At 41.9% G+C, this 20,138-nt stretch overlaps 1 long non-coding RNA gene across 1 annotated transcript in view; it reads left to right on the top strand.

Annotated features, from left to right (window-relative positions):
* Positions 1-3,184: 3,184 nt before the first annotated feature.
* Positions 3,185-20,138, top strand: part of LOC306912730 — a 128,549-nt gene continuing 111,595 nt past the window's right edge. The window contains exons 1-3 of the long non-coding RNA XR_013788433.1: positions 3,185-3,320; positions 4,982-5,025; positions 5,368-5,492. This is a non-coding gene — a long non-coding RNA (uncharacterized lncRNA). The remainder of the gene's footprint in view (positions 3,321-4,981; positions 5,026-5,367; positions 5,493-20,138) is intronic.

Here is a 20,138-nt window from a genome sequence, read left to right as displayed (position 1 = left end):
GTTCCAAAACTGAAACACAAAGACCACAAAGTATCTTCCTTTTTAGTTTACGGAGTGCTGTCATTCTGTGCAACTGCAGGCTGCTTGTCAAACCAGTGTGTACACGCTGGTATGCCTTGTTGTTCCTGTCTCTCTGTCGGAACTCGGAACACTGCTTGTTCCTCACCTGCCCTGATCATACGGCCTTGAGAAAGCTATAGCATGCAGCTGAAGCGGGTAGCCTACCACATACGCTTTGTATTGCCAGCCTTTTCTCCAGCTGACACAAACACTACAATGTACTCTCTGTCTAATTAGGTGTTGGCGCTCTCTGACAGTATACTGCTGCCCCTGATGTGTCTCTTAAATAATACACAGAATGTGTAACCGTCTGTCATTCTTCTGTCAACCTTGTCATTGCTCAATCACTTGCGTTTTCAGCATTGCATACCCTAACAACCTAATGCAACCTCTGTGTCAGGGCCAGGGATTCTGCTGCGTTGTGGTCTCTAAATCCCCACCTCATTGTCAAGCTAAGCCGGTTGATCCACTATGACCACTGGCTTCATGGTTAATTTTGTGCTGTGCCTAAATGAGGCCCTAGCTCTGCCAGATTTTGCCAAAGTTTCACATACATAATGTGAACCATAAAAGAACCCGTTCTATTTGGATAAAAGTAAGACATTGAATAATGGCCTCGCTCTCTGTACTTTTCCTCCACTTTATTTTTGTGTTATGTAAGGTGGAGTTGTGTGTGTGTGTGTGTGTGTGTGTGTGCGCGTGTGCTTGTGTGTGCGTATGTGCGCATGCGTGCGTGCGTGCGTGCGTGCGTGACCGAGGAGCATCAATCTGAACAAGAGGAAAGTCGTTTGAACTGCACAATAACGTTCTCTGTATCATGTCTGGGCGTTAAGAGTCAAACTACTTCAAGTCTGAGGAAAGCCCATCTTTTAAAATGGATTTGCAGGGAATAATATTGGAAGAAAGAGAAGAGAAATGGGTCTACTAATGATTCATGTCTCATTCCGGGTATATTGTGTCTGGATAGATTGGGAGAAGGCTTCAATATTTTACACATTTTTCAGAAAATTAAAGATTTGTCATGGCCAAATTACTATCCCCAGTGAGTCTTGCATTCTATTTGCCTTTGAAACCAAGATACAGCAAGGATTCATATATCCTCATAATTACTTGAATCAAAACTTCTCAAACTTTTTCCTCTAAGGGACTGCCAAGTCGTATATCCAACCTAGTTGTTTTCTAAGCAGTGCTGTATGTTTTAGTTATGTGTAAAATGCAATCAATCATAATCAATCATAATCAATCAATCATACAAATGGTCTGATTATGTCAAGATCCATAAACAGCACACCAAATTATATGAAATGAAGCCAAAGATTTAGATGAAATACTGCCTTATGACTGATTAGCAACATTCAGTTGAGTTGACTGTAGTAGCTTATTCTTGGCAGTAGTAGGAGGGAGTATTTACTGTGACCATTCTCTATAGTCTATAGTCAATGTTTTGACGATTGACCATAGGCCTTTTTTTATATATTGACCGCAGGTCCCTCACAGAAAACCTGGCATTTTGTTCTACAGGGCCATTTTATAGAAAAAGGTTGATGCACACCTGGTGACAATAGTGCATATTAAAAAGGGTATCTTTGAAAAACAAAGAAGAAGACCCGCACACTGCCAAAATTGTTGCTCTTTTATTAAGTCGACGTTTCGGTCCTTTGACCTTCATCAGGACAGACCAAATTGGCCCATATATGAAGACACTGTTTTCATATACTTCAGCCATAAGGATTCCAATTCTGAAGATCAAGGATTCTAATACATTCTATATAAATATTTATATATGACATGATTTTATTATTATCAATTTCCAACACGGCACATATATCCCCTTGACACAGTTATCTAAACTATTATAAGGTATTAGCAGACCTACACTGATCCATTGACTTCTGTGATGGTTTATTTTGTCTTATGTAATTTTGTTTGGTACAATATTGAATAAACATTATACAATTCAAGCAAGTTTTTTCTCTTAGTTGTTATTATTCTAAAGTTAGCTTGCTTAACAATCCAAAAGGGATTAAATAAAGTCACAAAATCATGTGTTATCTGTGAATAGAGGTTATTGGTACACACTCCCTAAGCAGTGTTGCCAGATTTTGCGAGAGAAATAATCAACCTGGTCTACGGAAACAAACCCAAAAGAAGAGACTTAAAGGTGTAGTGAAATGAAAAATACGTTTTTCACACTTTTAGACCATCTCCGTGGTCATCATATGAGCATACCTAACAATGGATGCCAAAACAATGGGAAAATACTCATTTTTGTGTGTTTTTATATCAAAAGTACATAAAAATATTTTTTTTATTACTTCCTGAAAACGAAAACGTACTGCGTGATGACGTGTCGAGGCCAACATCGATAAAAGCCAATAAAAATGAAGCTCACCCGTATCCTCTCCAATATGTGCGCATCCATGCAGCACAGCTGCTATTGATTACAGAAATCCTCCGTTTTTATTCCCATTCCAGATAACATCCAGACAGTGTATTACTCGGTTTCAACTTAATCATCACGCTAAAATATGTATCTGAAAACATTATAGGGTAGAAATAAGCCACATAACAGTAAACTGGTACAGCTGGCTGTCTATTTGATTTGTAAACAAACACACACCACGCTGCTGCGTATAGCATAGCAACATTCCCTAGCTACCGTCCCATCGCCTGAAGGGATGCGACGCTCTGATTGGTTCAGAAACTTCATAGCGGTGTTTCAACTTGAGACCGTCTGAAACTTCAAAATAAAATGTCCACCATTTCCGTTTCACTACGCCTTTAAGGCCAGACGAGCACTTTTGGAAAATAGCTTGTAGATTTGCTATATTCAACAGAATCTTGAGGGGGAAAAAGTGCTAGTGGAATGTATTTTATATATGGGGTCTGTGGACAAATGCACATTAATTTGGGGACCATGACATGAAACTGTCAAGTTCAATCCCCCCCCCCCCAAAAAAAAGAAAGAAAATGAAACACTAACCGCAAGGTTCCACAATACATTGTGGTATTCATTCATATTTACAAGCAACTTTACAGAAAAACAAGCCCAGATTTGCTTATGAGAAGCAGACCTGGCAACACTGCCCCTAAACAGGCTTCAGGCGGGCAAAACAGTGAAATGAACAATTTATAATATAATGTTACACCTCATGGAAGTAGAGTGGCCTATTTTAGTTGGCAAATGTTGTCATGGAGTTATATCTGCTGAGTCATGTGTGACAGTTCAGTAAGGATCCTACTTTGAGTTTATTATCCAGGTAGGTGAGTTTGGCTAGCTGCTTAGCATTAGCATTTAGCATACATGAACTGAATTGTGTGTAATTTCTGTCAGTCACTTTTATTATTTCTCTTAGTAAAGTAAAACCGAACTTAATTGTCAGCATTGCACGGTTGTGTGCTGTGAATGTGAAGTGACATGTTATATTGAGCTGTTTGGTTATTTCAGTTGTGGTTAGCCTTGGAGACAACAGGTGTTTGTTAAATCAGTACAGGTATGCTATGTGTTGTGAGTGTGAGTGTGTTACAACCTGAATAGCACATTTTATATTAAAATTCAAACTGTTTTATGAGAAAATACAAGTTAAACAAAGTTTACTTCTTTGTTGATGGGCCTAACTAGGCATTCAAGTATCCATTATAAATGAATGAAGCTTGGCTTAATTGGCCACAGGAAGACAGAATACATGTGTGAACTGTGAAGTGAATGAGAGATGTGAAGAAGGTGGAGCTGGACAGCCCATGTCAGATGTTTTGGAGATAAAGCCAGAGAGGCCAGACTGAGATGGTTTGGACACTACAGAGGAGGGATAGTGAGTATATCGGATGTTGAGGTTGGAACTACAGGCAGGAGGCCTAGAGGAAGACCAAAGAGAAGATTATGGATGTAGTGAAAGATGACATGAAGTTAGTTGGTGTGAGAGAAGGAGGCGGCAGAGGACAGGGTGAGATGGAGGCAGATGATTCGCTGTGGCGACCCCTGAAGGTAAAAGCCGAAAGGAAAAGAAGATCCATTATAAAACGAACATTGCCGCAACCCCATTGACTAAAGGAAAAGAAGATCCATTATAAAACTAACTTTGCCGCAGCCCCATTGACTGGCTGGCACTGGATAATGTGTGTGTTAGCTTGTGACAGGAGACAGAGGAGGCTGAAAAACGGCCAAAAGCCACCCACATCTATATACCTTAATAGGCTGGGTGCCGGATCAAACAAAGTCACAGATCAAGAATAAAGTCCACACACCAACGTTAAATCACATTTAAGATATATGTGATATATGATAATATGTCTGGGAGCAGAAATTAGTGTGCAGACTTTTCTTGATCTGTGTTGTGACAGGATACATACTGTATACCAGCTGGTATATGTATCCTGTCACAACACAGATCAAGCCTCAGCCTGGTATAGAGGGTATGCGCGTGACATCATCGTACCTGGAAGTTATGCCACTGAGTGGCAAAAAACTACTTTCTAGCCTTGACAGCCCATTATCCAAACAGAAAAGTCCTGTCTGATTGCATTAAACAATGTTAAACTCACCAACATTGCAGCTGTACGAAAAGCTTGAATTATCCTCTATCTGCAAAGTTTTTGTTTCATAAAAATCCACCATAGAAACGTTATGAGCTACTTTCTGTCAAGAGTAGCTTGGAAGTGTCAGAGTTTGGAAGTGCTTGTTTTCAATAACACATTTTGCTGCCCCTTTGCTGGCATTATGTGACATTTAGAAACAGGTGGTACGCAGGACGGTTGAGTGATTTCCAACGAGCGCTTCCAACTCCCACACTCCATGCTGCTCAATGTTTTGCCACTCGGTCTAGATGAGGGGGGCGTGTCCTGATGGGAAAATCATGCATGTGCTATGTGCATACTCTATTACCAAGCTAAGGCTTCTCTCTCTCTCTCTCTCTCTCACTAGACTGAATCACCACTAGATTGCGCATCACTCCAAGATGGCTGCAGGTGCAGTGCACACTGATATTCTGAATTAATAATTGTGTTAATTATAATTAGCACCTCAAACACGCACATAAACATGCATGGTTGCATGTGTGCATGTGCATACATGTATGCATGTACATACGTACATTCACCCTGAAATTCTGAATGAATACTCAATGTTACTAACTTCTACTTTGATCCATTAATAATTATGAGTAAATAATTATAGCAGTATGCATATTTATAATACTTTTTCTGGTCAACATAGACCAGTTCTGTAGAAGCACTCCAAAATGCAGAGGCACTGGGAGCTGCAGGTTGTTACTATGGGGCTTAATGGGAGTGTTGTCTCTTGTTATATAGAATCTCGCTGGAGATTGGATCCAGATGGATGGAGATGACTGGAGAGGAGGCGGTTCCAAAGTTTGACCCTGGCGGCATGGCCATCACTTACACAACTGAAGAAGTCAAGTAGAAGATAACTCAAGGTATTTTTGATTTGTTTTTCTTTGCTGCTGCTGCTTGTGTTGTATGCTGTGTGTATACCGGTATGTCACACACAGACAGTACGATTGGAAAACCAGCCAGATTGAAAAAGGTGCACTCAGTTTCACCGTCGGAGGCATGCTTTCGATGTGATTCTCTCTATTTTATTCTCACTTGTGCCGGTAGGAGTTATTGCTGAGGGATCTGTCGGCAAGCATTACAGGCGGGCTGTGTTACTTGAGTACCATGTGCTCGAGTATGAGTCAGCTGGGCAGAGGGGTAGAGACTGAAGCGTTATTCATAGTCTGGATTTTCAGTGTTGAGGTGACCACCGAACTACAACATGACGTAACGAGCCGCGGTGAAGAGCAAACCACCGCCCCCAGCCCTTCTCTCTGTTTTTACTCACCACAGCTCAACGTTATTTCAGCTCCGGTGGTCACCTCACCACCGGAGCGGTAGTCACCTCACCACCGAAAATCCAGACTATGAATGAGCCTTGAGTCAACCTGGCTGAGACGAGAAAGAACCTTGAGATTCCGAGAGAGATGAGTCTCTCATAGCGAGAATCCCGTGCTGCTGCTCATGCGGCACTAAAGGATGATGCTGACCTCGAGACACTCGTCACCAACGTCGTCACACAGGTGGAGGGCAGTGACATGGCAGACTACTGGTGGGACTTTCTGTCATGACAGATGCACTATGCAGAGAATGTTGTGCACACGAGTATGATGTCTGCTCTCATGCCACCATATGGTATGGGAGCTGGCTGCCTGACTACTGGGAGATTCTGACAGCTCTCCCTGTTGATCAGGGTTCCTTCCTTTGTGCTGACACTCTGTCTGTCTGTCTGTCTTTTGATTGATTCATTGAATAATTTATTAGACAGAAATGTAAAAGGCTGAGGTACAGTCAGACATTTAGGCTAGATCCAATCATGTTATGTTTGTCTGTCTGTCTTATGCACATGTATATTTATGTATATATGTCAAAGATCAATTCAAAATGAAGCCATATTATTATTTATTTTGCTTATTTCCTTCTGCACTGTGTCTGTCCATCCAATTCCAACATTTATTGAGTACACCTCTATAAACACAACGCAACATAACAGAAGCATAGAGAGTCCAAGATGCATTTCCCCTTTTTTAATTATTTTTATTCTCTAAGAAGTCGTGCCATCAGAGGGACAGAGAGATGCAGAGAACCAGATGTATTTCAGATAAGAGGATTAGAGTCAAAGCATCTTCTTTCTCCTCATTTGAGATTTCAAAGCTGCTTCGAATTCTCCCCGGGGCAACAGCTGTACCCGGAGTGCTGATCTGGGCCCACCAAAGTCCAAAGAGCCAGCTTTTTAAAGCCTCGTCAGGTTTGTCAGCAAAGCAATCATCATCATTACGAGGCCTTCAGATGATCGTGCAATCATCATCATTACGAGGTGTGTGTGTGTGTGTGTGTGTGTGTGTGTGTGTGTGTGTGTGTGTGTGTGTGTGTGTGTGTGTGTGTGTGTGTGTGTGTGTGTGTGTGTGTGTGTGTGTGTGTGTGTGTGTGTGTGTGTGTGTGTGTGTGTGTGTGTGTGTGTGTGTGTGTGTGTGTGTGTGTGTGTGTGTGTGTGTGTGTGTGTGTGTGTCACAAGTGCTGATGAAGGGGTTTTAGTGAGAGTAAATGAGTTGGAGGAAAGGAAATGTAAAAAGAAAACAAATATATCATTCATGGATCATGCATCGATACATTTGATGCAATACTTTAGTTACTAGTTAGTTGTAGATTTTGATTATTACAAAACCATTTCAGATCTATAATTTATACATTGGCAATTTGAAAATAGCTGATCTACAAGCTGCGACACATTTTTATACATTTGAAAACTTTACCCCTGCACCACCCAATATGTAACCAGCAGGCCCAGATTTTGGCTTTTCTTTTTTTTTTGCAACCCATTTTTTCACCCAGTGTCAATCATCTAATAATGTAATCCTGGGCGCTACAATTCCTCTGACAACCTGGGGGGGGGGGGGGGGCATTCTGTTTTTTATATAGAGTAGGTCTGAAAAGTCAAGGACCTCAAAAGTATTTGGTAGGCAAAAACATTTGGCCTCATTGACTTTGGGGTCCTTGACCCGCATTTGAAAATAGACACCCAGACAGGATTTCTGTTGTTAAAATGTTTAAAATGTATTCAAAACTTATCTTCGTATATTGGTCCTCACTAATGATCGTTATAATAATATGGAGGAGAGCTTAAGAAACCCGCCTACCAGTGACATCATCGAAGGGAAATCCAAGGTAATGGAGACTAGGCTAGCATACTATAATGGAAGCCATTGTTCTTGCATTAAAGTGATTAAAACCTCTTAAACCCCAGGGGGGTAAAGGGGGTAAATCCGCAACATCGGAGTTGGAACCGGAGACCAATTGGGTCACCATTGACCCGCTGAGAGCTGTTCAGAGGTGGACAGCCGCTGCCCCCGCCGGCGAGGGCAATGGGGCTCAAGAGGTTGTGATTCAGTGATTTCACTTAATTCAAATATCACTACTTTTTTTGTTTTGTTGTGATAATCCTCCCTACTATAGTGTGCTGACCATATAAGGAGTTCCTCCCAGTCCCAAGTTAACCCCTGGGGTCAAAAGACCGTAGGTTTCGTTTTTGGCTAGGTGGCCGAGCCTTCATCCAATCAGGATAGAGAGGGGCCTTCCGCCAATCATGATCGAGCGGGGGCGGGCCTTGGTGTGCGTGCTGTTGGCCTGTTGCGTGTCCCCCCACTGTAGAGCGTGTGCATGTGCACATCTTGTTACCAGGGCGGACCGGGGTTTTTTCCAAATCACCCAAATCACTGAATGCTCCTTTAATACAAAAATATATATGTTAAAATTAAACAACCCTTCCTATGAGACGGACTGCAGTAGTAAATTTTTATCATGAGCATTAGTGAGGATCAGTTAGTGTAGTAGGCCTATGGTTGGTTGAACTATAAAGGTGGTTGCACACTGAACGCGTTTTTTGAAAAACGCAGCTAAAAATCCGAAAGATGCAGCAGTGTGCAGGGATCTTAAGAAAAATGTGTGTCCAGACGTCTTTAGAATTATGATGGGTGAAGTCGTTCTTCAAGCTGATTGTGATGCTGTATATTAACACATTTTGCTGGGGGCCCACTTTGAGAACCACTGCCGGACCCCACTTTGAGAACCACTGCCGTTTGGGAAATGGAAGCAGCGCCTTGCGTACAGTAAAATGTGTGGTAAAGTGGACCCTCCAAAGAGCTTGGTCTGTGAACCTTGATGTCAACACTGTTAGGCCGTAATGAAAGCTAATCCCACTGACACACGGTACACACACTAGCACTCCAGCTAGTGGGGGGCAGTAACTAAGGTAACCATGGTGACTAGAGACAACCAGTGGTGGAAAGTAACTACAGTAAGTACATTTATATATATTTCCGATTACTTCTACTCCACTACATCTCAGAGCCAAACATTTTACTTTTACTTCACTACAATTATTTGAAAACTTTAGTTACTAGTTACTTTGGTGATTTTAATTTTGATCATAAAACGTACATTAACCACTTCAGTCCTATATATATAGCCGATCTACAAGCTCACAGATGCGACGCATTGTGAGCTTGTAGATCGGATAAACTTTTCCTTTTAGCACTTAAAATACATTTTGATGCAGATACTTTTGTACTTTTACTTGAGTACATTTTGAATACGGGACTTCTACTTCTAATGGAGTATGTACATCTACATTGCAGTGTTGATACTTTTAGTTAAGTAAAACAATTGAGTACTTGTTCCACCACTGGAGACATGTTAAATGGGGGCTACCTGTGTCAGTCGGCTGTGTAGGAGTTGGATGATGGTTCATTTTGTATTGGAGAGATTGGTGCCGACGCTGGACAAAAAAAGACGTGCACACACACACGCTCACACACACACACACACACACACACACACACACACACACACACACACACACACACACACACACACACACACACGAAAGATATCATAATTACTTCGTGACCGATAACTTAACCCCAGAGCATCGCATTTCGTCAACTCAGTGACCACACGGTGGGAGATCATTTGCTGCGTTATATAAGAAAGAAGTGAGAGGAATTGAAAGGGAAAGCGAGTGAGAAAGAGAAGAGAATACATAGAGAGTAGCATCCTCTGCAATCTGTTTTCTGAAAAGCTTTGGACAGAGTAAATAACTCATTGCTCATATCCATCACAAAAAACCATAGAACCCGAGGATGAAATAATATGGAGGTTTCAATGACCTTAGATGACTCTTAAACTTTAAGAGTCTTTAGCCGATGCACTTTTTTTCCACCACTGACCAAATGGTTCCTTGACATCTCACTTTAGGCTTCCTCTACTTCCAAATAAAGATGGCCTGATGTGACAGTACTGACATGATTGACATCATAGATATGACTTCACAATATACCTATACTGTATACCAGTAAGACGCCCTGAGGGCGAGAAGGGAGAACGCATCCACCTGGGTGACGGCAGACTGCTGGGCCAGCGCTGGCACTTTAGCATGGGGGGTCAGATCAACATATTGAATGAATTCCATATGTTGCGTGTCTTGAGTGTACAGGGTTTGATGAGGTCAGATCAGCATATGGAATGTCAGAACAGGTCAGCTCCATATATGGAGATCTAAGGGTAACAGCAGGGGCAGTGTCTTGAGTGTACAGGGTTTGATGACGCCGGCTGCCGGGCAAGGCTGCACTAATAACTTTGAGGCGGGCCCATCTCGAGTTTAAATCATTCGTTGACATCATTCTGGTGTCAACGTGTGGCCACAACTTTGAGCTGCAGGCGCCCAGCAGGGAATAGAGGCACTGTGGCAAGACGAGAGCCACTTCAACAGGTACGTGTTGAACAGGTACCTGTTGAAGTGGCTTTGTCTCCGGAATATCTGTGGCAGGACATCAAACCTGGACCAGAGACCGATTCTCTTCAGTTAAGGACTATGCCAAGATATATATCTTGACTATAAGCAGCTTGAACTTTCTTCAACTCTAGACCCCAAATGATAAATATCGTTGCTGTTGGACATAAACCTTGTATCTCCATCTTTTAGCGATATATTATAGGGATTAGGTGTTCTGCCTTTTTAAATGTTTATCTATTTTTATAGTAGTATTATTATTGCTATTTTATCTACAGCGGTGAGGAAGCCTATTGGCTAACGTAGAACTACAATGAGCCGCTCCAACTTTAACAACTTGCTCAGGGCTGAGGAGACGAGGGAAATGGAAAGTTTTCTAAAAGTGAACCTCCAGGTTATGTCAAGGAGTTTTGGTATCTCATTGGATTCAAGACACTCCCCCATTTAAGGATGCAATGTATGGGCTGGGGTCAAATGGGTCATTTCATTCAAAGAGAGAGACACTTTTCCCACAGGGATCAATGAGAAGTGTCTGCAGGATCATTTTTTTCCTCATCGTTCCTGATTTTCATTATAATGGTTCCCCGGGCTCTACAGAGCAGCCAATGCTTTAGTATCTGATATTCAACACAACACACAGACTTATGTGTCTAATCAGATTTGACCCGATTTTTACCTTTAAAAAAAAATCTTAATTTGTCCAGACATTATGTTCGTGACATCCACACGTGAACGTGAATGTTCAGAACCAGGTTCATTTTTCATTGTGAATAAAAAATCATCAACTTGTATGAATGAGGCATTAACAATACGCACAATTTAATATTTGTAGACACTTTTATATAGTGTATTCATTATGCCACTGGTGAGTAACCTTCAGTCAGCTGAGAGGTCAAATGGCAGACATAATATGTACCCTCAACTTCAGAACAGCGGAGCACCATTCATTAAACTGTAAACCTTGCATCACACCTTGCATCACTCACTCACATGTTTTGAAAATGTGTTTTGTCATGATGTGTTTGCTGTCAGGTGAATCTGTTTTGAATAATTGTGAATCGTTCATTTTGACAAACCCTTAATTCTAACCCAACCCATTATGACACATTACTTTTCCAAAGCACAATTTTGTACTGCACCGTAGACATCAGTGACACGCAGTTACATGCAGGCTTTTCATGGTTTACATGGGAAATTGTCATTCCGAATGAGACGATACTTTTAAATCCCATTATTTCATTCCGCAGCAGCTTTGGGGCTGTGAAGGCTTCTGATTGAATAGGGGCGGGCATATATGTTTACGTCTTTACGTTTTTTTTCACCCGCTGCGGGTCCCCTTCTCTGCTGGGAAGCTGATCATCTAGTTTTGTACGCAACACACTGATTATTGTATCAAGGTCGCTCGTTATGAGAGACTGTTGAACACACACACACACACACACACACACACACACACACACACACACACACACACACACACACACACACACACACACACACACACACACACACACAGCAGTAAACAGAGAGAGATCCATGAGACATCACATTTATCAACTTTTCTGAGCTGCGTGCCTCGAGGCTATTGGATTTCTTTGTGCTTCGTCTTTGCACAATGCACGTACATTGTGTAAGAGCTGATCTATAGGCTGACATCGTGTCCCATCTGTGGTCTTGTACATCGCATAATGTTATCTGCACGACACACCATCGTGTGACGAAAGATAATCCAGGCTTGAACCCACAGAGACAGAGTTATATATTGAACTTGTGGCAGCCGCATCATCATGGCATGGCATTAAATATATTCCGGGCGCAACAATAGGCTACCAGAGAATAAATTGGGTGTTTAATACTAGATTGATTGCATCAATGCAATTAAACTGCAAAGCTGTTATGTTTCATCGACATTTTGGTTGCAACTTGGAATAGGCAAGTTATATAAAAGTTTAAGGGGATAGGATGGACATTATAGCGATAATAGCGTGTGTGTGTGTGTGTGTGTGTGTGTGTGTGTGTGTGTGTGTGTGTGTGTGTGTGTGTGTGTGTGTGTGTGTGTGTGTGTGTGTGTGTGTGTGTGTGTGTGTGTGTGTGTGTGTGTGTGTGTGTGTGTGTGTGTGTGTGTGTGTGTGATCACTGAACAGCGGGCTGACGGCATTGTGTCCTCTCCTCCACTGTCTTTCTGTGAGTCTGCCGCTGCACTGTAGCCTACTGTAGCAATCCAGATAGTACATACAGTAGGCTAGCCTATATCAAACATGTTTGAAAATTATCAGAGTGATCATGATCAACTCCAGACGGTTCAGATTGGATCTTTGAACACTCACAGATCAGGGGGATCATCCTCGCAGGAGGGTGAAATCACCCCTCAGCGTCTTCTGACAATCCTCACTGCTGCTCCTCCAAGTTTTTTTTGTGTGGATTTCGGATCTGCAAAATGCACGAAATAACGCGCTCTATGTGCAAACTCCTCGGAAGATAACATTCCCTTGGCACGCGTTGGATATGAGCGCCTTGGAAGCGCCTTGGAGTTGGAGCGCCTTGGAAATGAGCATGCTCAGAAAGACCAGAATTAACTTAAATCCGAATGAGTGTATACATGAGTAAAAAAAAAAATTCAATCACATTCAACATCGGAATAATCCGGTCAGTTACATCGGAATGGTTTTCAAATCGCATTGAGCATTTTCATTCGGATTTAAGATTTTGTAGGTGTTTACATGACAACTTTTAATGGGATTTAACTTTTATTCTGAATTAAAATGGGTTAAAAGTCCTCATGTAAACGTGGTCAATTTGTCTCACTGTTATTGGGCCAAATCAGGTGGGAATGCCTCGTAAGATTCTCATTCCAGTCTAATATTGCCCCAGTCTCACAGGATGCTGTCTCTTTTACCACTACAGTGTAGTGACTACACATATAATTCAGAATTCATATTCACAGGTTTCAGACGCTGAGAGTTTCAATTCACTTGATATTTGACATTGGCAGACAATATTTATGCATACACACATGGCTGTGTCTTGCGGGAGCTTTTGAATAGCATGTACGTATCTTGGTTCATTTCTTAACATGACTTCAATGATGGGCTCGGTTGCCCTCATTCTGATGCTGAGGGTAAGTGGAAATTTGGTGGGTAAAAAGTTGTCCACACCAGAAATGATAACCATATCACCAGGGCATTAAGCAACTAGTCGACTAGTTTACTAGTCGACTAGTAAATCCACTAGTCGACCTTGCTGGTACTAGTCGACTAAAAGGTGGTTTAACGACTAGTCGACTAGTAAACTAGGCAACTAGTCAACTAGTAAAAATGACTAGAAGTGAATGCCCTACACCATACTGATGAATGGTATAACATTCTTGTACGTGACCTATACATTTGGATCATGCTGTTAGTGTTAGTGTCTATTGTTAATGAAATTGCTCAAAAAATTATACCAATAATATAACCTGCGACAGTTGTCGTTACAGTTTTGAAGGGACCCCACCATCCACTTTGTTAGACATTCTTTTCATTATATATATATATATATATATATATATATATATATATATATATATATATATTGTGTGTGTGTGACACACACACACACACACACACACACATTCATTATAGTTATCGTTGTAGTTTAAAGGAGTACTTCACTGAAGAAACAACTTATTTTCTATCAATTACACACCCCATGAAGCCTTTAATTCATGGAGAATTTTTAGTTTTTCCCCTAAAGGCAATCATTTGATGATCGGCAGAGTCTCCTACGGAGTCTCCTACTGACCGATGACCCGGTCCTCGAATTACAACAACAAAATATTGACTTCAAGGCTTCATGGAATGTATAATTGATAGAAAATAAGTGTTTTTAATGGGGGTGCATACTTAGTTTAGTCATTGGTTAGACATGGGTTAAGGTTAGGTTTAGGTGTGCTACGCTGTGGGAGGTTAGGTTTAGGGTGAGGGTTTGAGATAGGTTGTAGTTGTAGGACTAATGACTGGTCTAACCAATGACTCGTCTAAACCAAAAACTGTCTAAACTAAGTACTGCACCCTTTTTAATGAACAACTCCTTTTAAGATGACAAACTAATTCCCATCAACACAAGTGTTGAACTTTATTGTGCCCTTGTGATTAAAGTGCCTCCATATTTTTATTTTTTTTCATGCCGTCCTCAGACAGAATAGCTTACAGCTTCTCCTGCTCTGCCACAGGTCCCCCAGAATAACACAGTCAAACAGGATTAGAGCTTGAACTCAGGATGGAGGTTTTTGTGCACGCACACGAGTGGCATAGCAGGAACAACCGTGAAGTTTTGCTTCTTTTTTTTGGGGCAATTTATGTCAGCAGAGGAAGGTGCATGCAGCAGCTCGGGTGGGTTGATGCCTTGGCAGTGGTGTCGTGTGGAAAAACAACACTGGAGGGGCTGAGATAGGGATTTGAGGGGGTGATTCATTACAATCTGCCACAACCGTGTATGTGCCCGAGCTGAAATGTGGGCCCAGGTTCTGCCTTAATAAAGCCTGTTGGCTTTGAGCCTTATTACTTGTCAGTCTAATGCCAAAAGACATATCATGTATCAAGAAGAGAGTGCACTGCATGCACCTAGTCTGATCATCCGTGAATATAGGCTAGACCTTATTTCTCCATGCATTTAGGTTTCGGTAATGATGCAAAAGCCATTCATGTACAAACTCTTTTCCACCAATGGAACTATTTTATTTTATTTTTTAAGATTTGTGTTTGGCTTTTTGCCTTTATTGATAGTTATTAGTGAAGATAGACAGGGGAGGGAGAGAAGGGGAGAGACATGCAGCAAAGGTTGTCATGAATGAGACTCAAACACGCAACGTGCTGTCAGGCCAGAGCCTATGTGGCATGCGCCTGGACCACTAGGCCAGCGGGCACCCAATGGAACTATTTCTACACTATGTAAATTCTCTACATATCTAAAACGTCAGGTTACATTTACATATCTACTGTATACAGTACTAAATTATATTATATCAATGAAATTAACAGCACTGATGCAGACCCTATTAGATTTATTTTCCAGTTCATTACATGCAGCGTTACTGTATCTATATGGGAAATATATGGGAAAGAATGTGCAATAATCTCAATTAAATCAGTGTATTCTAGTTGATAGGATGTTCACACATCATATAATTATCAGTTTTGCAGTGAGAGAGAAAGCAGGGGGAAATTTAATTCAGCACCTGCCATTGTTCAAGAATGAATAGGAGAAAGTATTCATTACTAATTATGAGCAATGGCTTGGGTTATTTTTACACTCGGCAACAGTTTCAAAGTACTCAGGTTATTGGGTTTGATGTTTCGGTTAAAAAACAGTACCCAAGGAAAAATGCATTTATCTTCAACGTATTTTGTTAGGCCTATTTGTTGAGTCAATATCACTTTTTCCAGTAATTTCCGCAGAGGGCAAACTTTAGAAAGAAAAACTCTCAGCAGTAGTCTGATCATTAGGCGCTGATTTTTGTACATCCACATATGTTAATGTGGGACTTCTCTTGATCGATGTGTTGGTTCCCACAGCACCAATTTGCTGGCTGGCCGTTCTTGATGTCTTCGACAGTGCCCTGCTAGTCTCATTCTCCTGGCTACTACTTTTTGGCTCACCCTTGGCATTCTCTCATACAGGGTCTTGTTGGTATAACATGTACACTCTGATGTTTAGTACTGCACGCAACATTCTGGTGTAGCACCCGACTTCTGCAGGGTTGGCTTCAGGGTCCAGCATTCACTGCCATATAGAACAGACTCTACCGTTGCATAGAAGAAGCTGAGTTTGATTTGACGGGGAGGTTGGAGTTCCATACACTGGTCATGCCGTTCAGGGCCCTCCATGCAAGTGCCTTCCTGGCTTCCTCACTTTCAGATCTTGCTCGGTTGAGTTGACCCATGAACCCAGGTACTTAAAGTCCTTGACTTCCTTCAGCACAGTGCCTCCTGTTGCTGCCAGAGGTGGATGTTCCGGTAAGATGTTATAGGCAATACCCTCAGTTTTCTTGGCATTTAACCTAAGGCCACTGAAGTCAATTAAGTGTCTGTGTAGTTGTTTTTATACAGTATATGTTATATAAAATTGGACTAAAGTGGTCAGGAGGAGACATGAGTTCAAGTCCGTTGCTCTCCCCAGGTTGGCGGAGGGTGTGTAGAGCCCAGGATCACATTAGATAATTGACACAGGGGTGAAAAAATGGGTTACAAAATCGTGGGATAAAAATTATAAAAACTAAAGTGGTCAGGAGGTGCACGCACATCCCAGGCTAATTCAACGGGTGCTCGAACAAAAATAATTTGAAAGCTCCCCAAAAACTTTATTTACCAAGGCGTGGAAAAAAACGTTTCGGCCTCTGTGACCTTCGTCAGGTATATTGCAGAAATTGGACTATTCATGAACATAAACGGGAAGCCAGTGGCAGAGATGACCCAGACAGGCTTCACAATTTATTTGTTGGATATTTCTTTACAGAGCAATTAAATGTGCTTAAGGTTATCATGCAAGTTCGCTCGGAATTTTGTCAGCCTTCTGATTGGTCCCTGACTGACTAACCAGCAGGCTCTTTCTGCCTTGTTCTGCCCTAGTTCACCTTGTTTATGGTGAAATTGCTAAAACATCACTTTTGGAAAAAACTAAAAACAAACGATAAATGATGCCCAATGACCTGATATGCACCTGTGATGTTCCTTTTTACTGACACACCAAGTTTAAAATAAGAATTAAGTGCACAGAATATCAATACGAAGCAACTGAAAAACACAATGTTTCAATGGTAGTGGATGGAGAGAGAGGATTTTTGTCCAACCACGAAACGGCAACCAATAGGTGCGAAGAGGGGCACAACCACAGGCGGGACTTGACAAAGGGTGATTTGTCCTATTCTTTGGAGAAAATCGTACTGAGTGCTAAACCTCATTATTAACTACACACTACTGTATGTTCAGTATGTTTGTAGATCATCAGGCTTCTGATTAATAATCCTATCAACAGCGCTATGCGCACATTTTGCTCCGACATAGAACGTATGGTGTGCACTGCACTATACAGTAGGTTGGATGATTGGACACTGGCCCAATAGAGCGTCGCAGTCCCGCCCCCTACCATGGACCAGGAAATGAATCCCAATGCATTTTTCCCATAGACATTTCAAAAAGTATTTATTTAAAGACGGTTACGCCGTGGACAAAGCCAACTCGAGTCGTGACAACTCATGACAACACAACCAATATTTTGGACCAAACAAATAATTACAAAGAAGAAAAACAACAAAAAAAGTGTTGTAACCTGCCGTTTTTTCTTCTTTCTAATTATTTGTTCGGCCCAAAAAATTGTGTTTGTTGTCATGATTTGTCACGACTCGAGTTGGCTTTGTCCGCGGCGTAAACGTCTTTAAATAAATACTTTCTGAAATGTCTATGAGGAAAATGAACGGAGAATCATTTCCTGGTCCATGGTAGGGGGCGGGACTGCGACGCTCTATAACAGTGGTAGGCTATAATAGGCAGGACCTGCCTATTATACCAGTATGTGGACTATGAGGTCGACACGTGCTGACACTTTCACCCTAATCTAATGCACAACGCACAGTTTTATTTTCTCGCACCTTGACTAACGTCTAGCGTCCATAGCATATCATGTAGGCTACAGCAATAGCTGCTCACACACCTTTATGGCTTACCCCAGGTACTTACTGTACCTTATGTCTCAGGTAGGCTACTATGTGTATCATTTGTTTTTTGTTGATCTATTTCCCCCCTTGTCATCCCTTCTTCTTCCCTTTATTTTATGGAAATAACAAAAACAATGGAGCTTGCCCAAAAATGAATTCATCAACCTGTGATGTGACAATAAAGTTGATGCTGATTCTGATTCTATGAATGCAATCAATCATGATCCCTGTAATGTGACTAAAGCTAGCTTTCGTGCTTTCATAGTGTTGGGAGCTCGCACATAAATGTGTGCATGTGGCATTTTGACCAATCTGGACAAGAACCTAATATTAGTTTGACACCCCTGTGTTAGGGGGAAATGATGGCATTCAGCCTAGCCTCACAATTGTTTTTGATTGTGCTATAGCCTTCAATCCACAGAAGTCATTAAACTTGTAGAATGGACTTACAAGGACAAGCCAGTCGGAGAGTCAAAGTGACAGGGAAGTGCCTTTTTTTTCACCACACTTTTCTTTTCTCCAGACAAGCATAAGGCCAAGAACACATGTAAGGCAATCTGGGTCTCAATAAAGTCTGTCCCTGGCTTCCACTGTAAACGGAAGGGGAACATAAAGGAATTATTTAGTTAGCCGTAAAACCCTGTGACATATGAAGGCTGAAAGCATCCCACACGACTGGAACAACAAATCAAGACCCTGTTTGATTGTGTTTGCTCAGTCAGTGGACATGGTTTATTATTACTGTTATTCACTAGCTGTGTGGCCTGCATAGGGCCAAGATCACTGACCCACTGCACCATGATGCAGGCATGCTTTTGCAGGTCTCAGTTGAACTGGAATTAAGGTCTTTCTTTTCTTTTCGAAATCTTTTTATTGTCAAGGATGGGAAATGGTCATGGAAGGTCCAGATCCTGTAGAGACGTTTGACTCTTTAAAGGGACAGGACTTTTTTCACTTGTGATAGAGAGCAATGATATGATGCAATTTGCTCATAGTGTGGTTACAGAACGTTCTGCTGTTTCTGTAGCTATAGCTGTAGTGCTGTAGCTATAGTGTAACTCGTGGATTGTTTCCCTGTTCTGTGATCGCTGACAGACACCAACGCGGCAGCAGCAGCAAATGGAAGCCACCTCGTGTTCGCCCCCTTCAAGCGTTTCAAAGACAGCACTCGAGGAGAAAATTAGACCCTGCATGGGTTGTAATCTCTTGACGGCTTGTTTGTAAACGACTTATACGTTTTAGGGGTAAATATATGCCATGAAGTTGCGGAATCTGTTTTCTTTTTACACCTGTAACCTCTAGTTTTAATTTTTGTTTTCAGAAGTTGCATTTTGGAGGCGGTCAGCTCTCTGTGGTGTTGATTCAGAATTATAATGACTACTAGACCGGTGCCCGGCTGTAGAGCACAGTAGTGGAAGTTGGAGATCCATGGCCATGCCCCACCCGGCTATGCATTACCCGTTGTACCTGTGTCAGAGTACCCGTTCCACCCATCTGTGTGTGTCCCTTTTTTGGCAGTTCTGGACAACCGTGGGTCCGACCCAGGCACTGCACTCCCTGTGGGGGTGTGGAACGCATGTGTCGAATTTGAAGTCGGTGGGGCGAACGGTTCTCGAGTTATGTGCATTACAGACATTGTGCATTGCTGTGGTGCATTTATTGCGACCGCAGGTCGCATTTACTATGTAATTATACATTTCCTGTCAATCACTCAATATCCCCATACATGGGAATTCAATATTGGCCACCAACTCTACATCTGACGTCAAATCTCCAACCCTTAGATCTCCATATATGGATATATGTCAGAACCTGTTCTGACATTCCATATGTTGATCCTTCCCCATCCATCCTTCCTCTTCGATGTCTCCCTTTTGACTGATACCTGTCCATTCAAAGTCTAGACGGGCCTGCCTCAAAGTTATTAGTGCAGCCGCGCCCGGCAGCCGGCGAAAACTAGAGTTCTCAACAGGCCCGAAAATTAAGGCCCGGCCCTCATCAAACCCTGTAGACTCAAGACACGCTCCTTATATGGCCAGTACAGAATTC

This window comes from Electrona antarctica (assembly GCF_951216825.1).
Source record: "Electrona antarctica genome assembly, chromosome: 20".
In the NCBI taxonomy this organism is placed as follows: Eukaryota; Metazoa; Chordata; class Actinopteri; order Myctophiformes; family Myctophidae; genus Electrona; species Electrona antarctica.
This window is presented reverse-complemented; position numbering and strand designations above follow the sequence as displayed.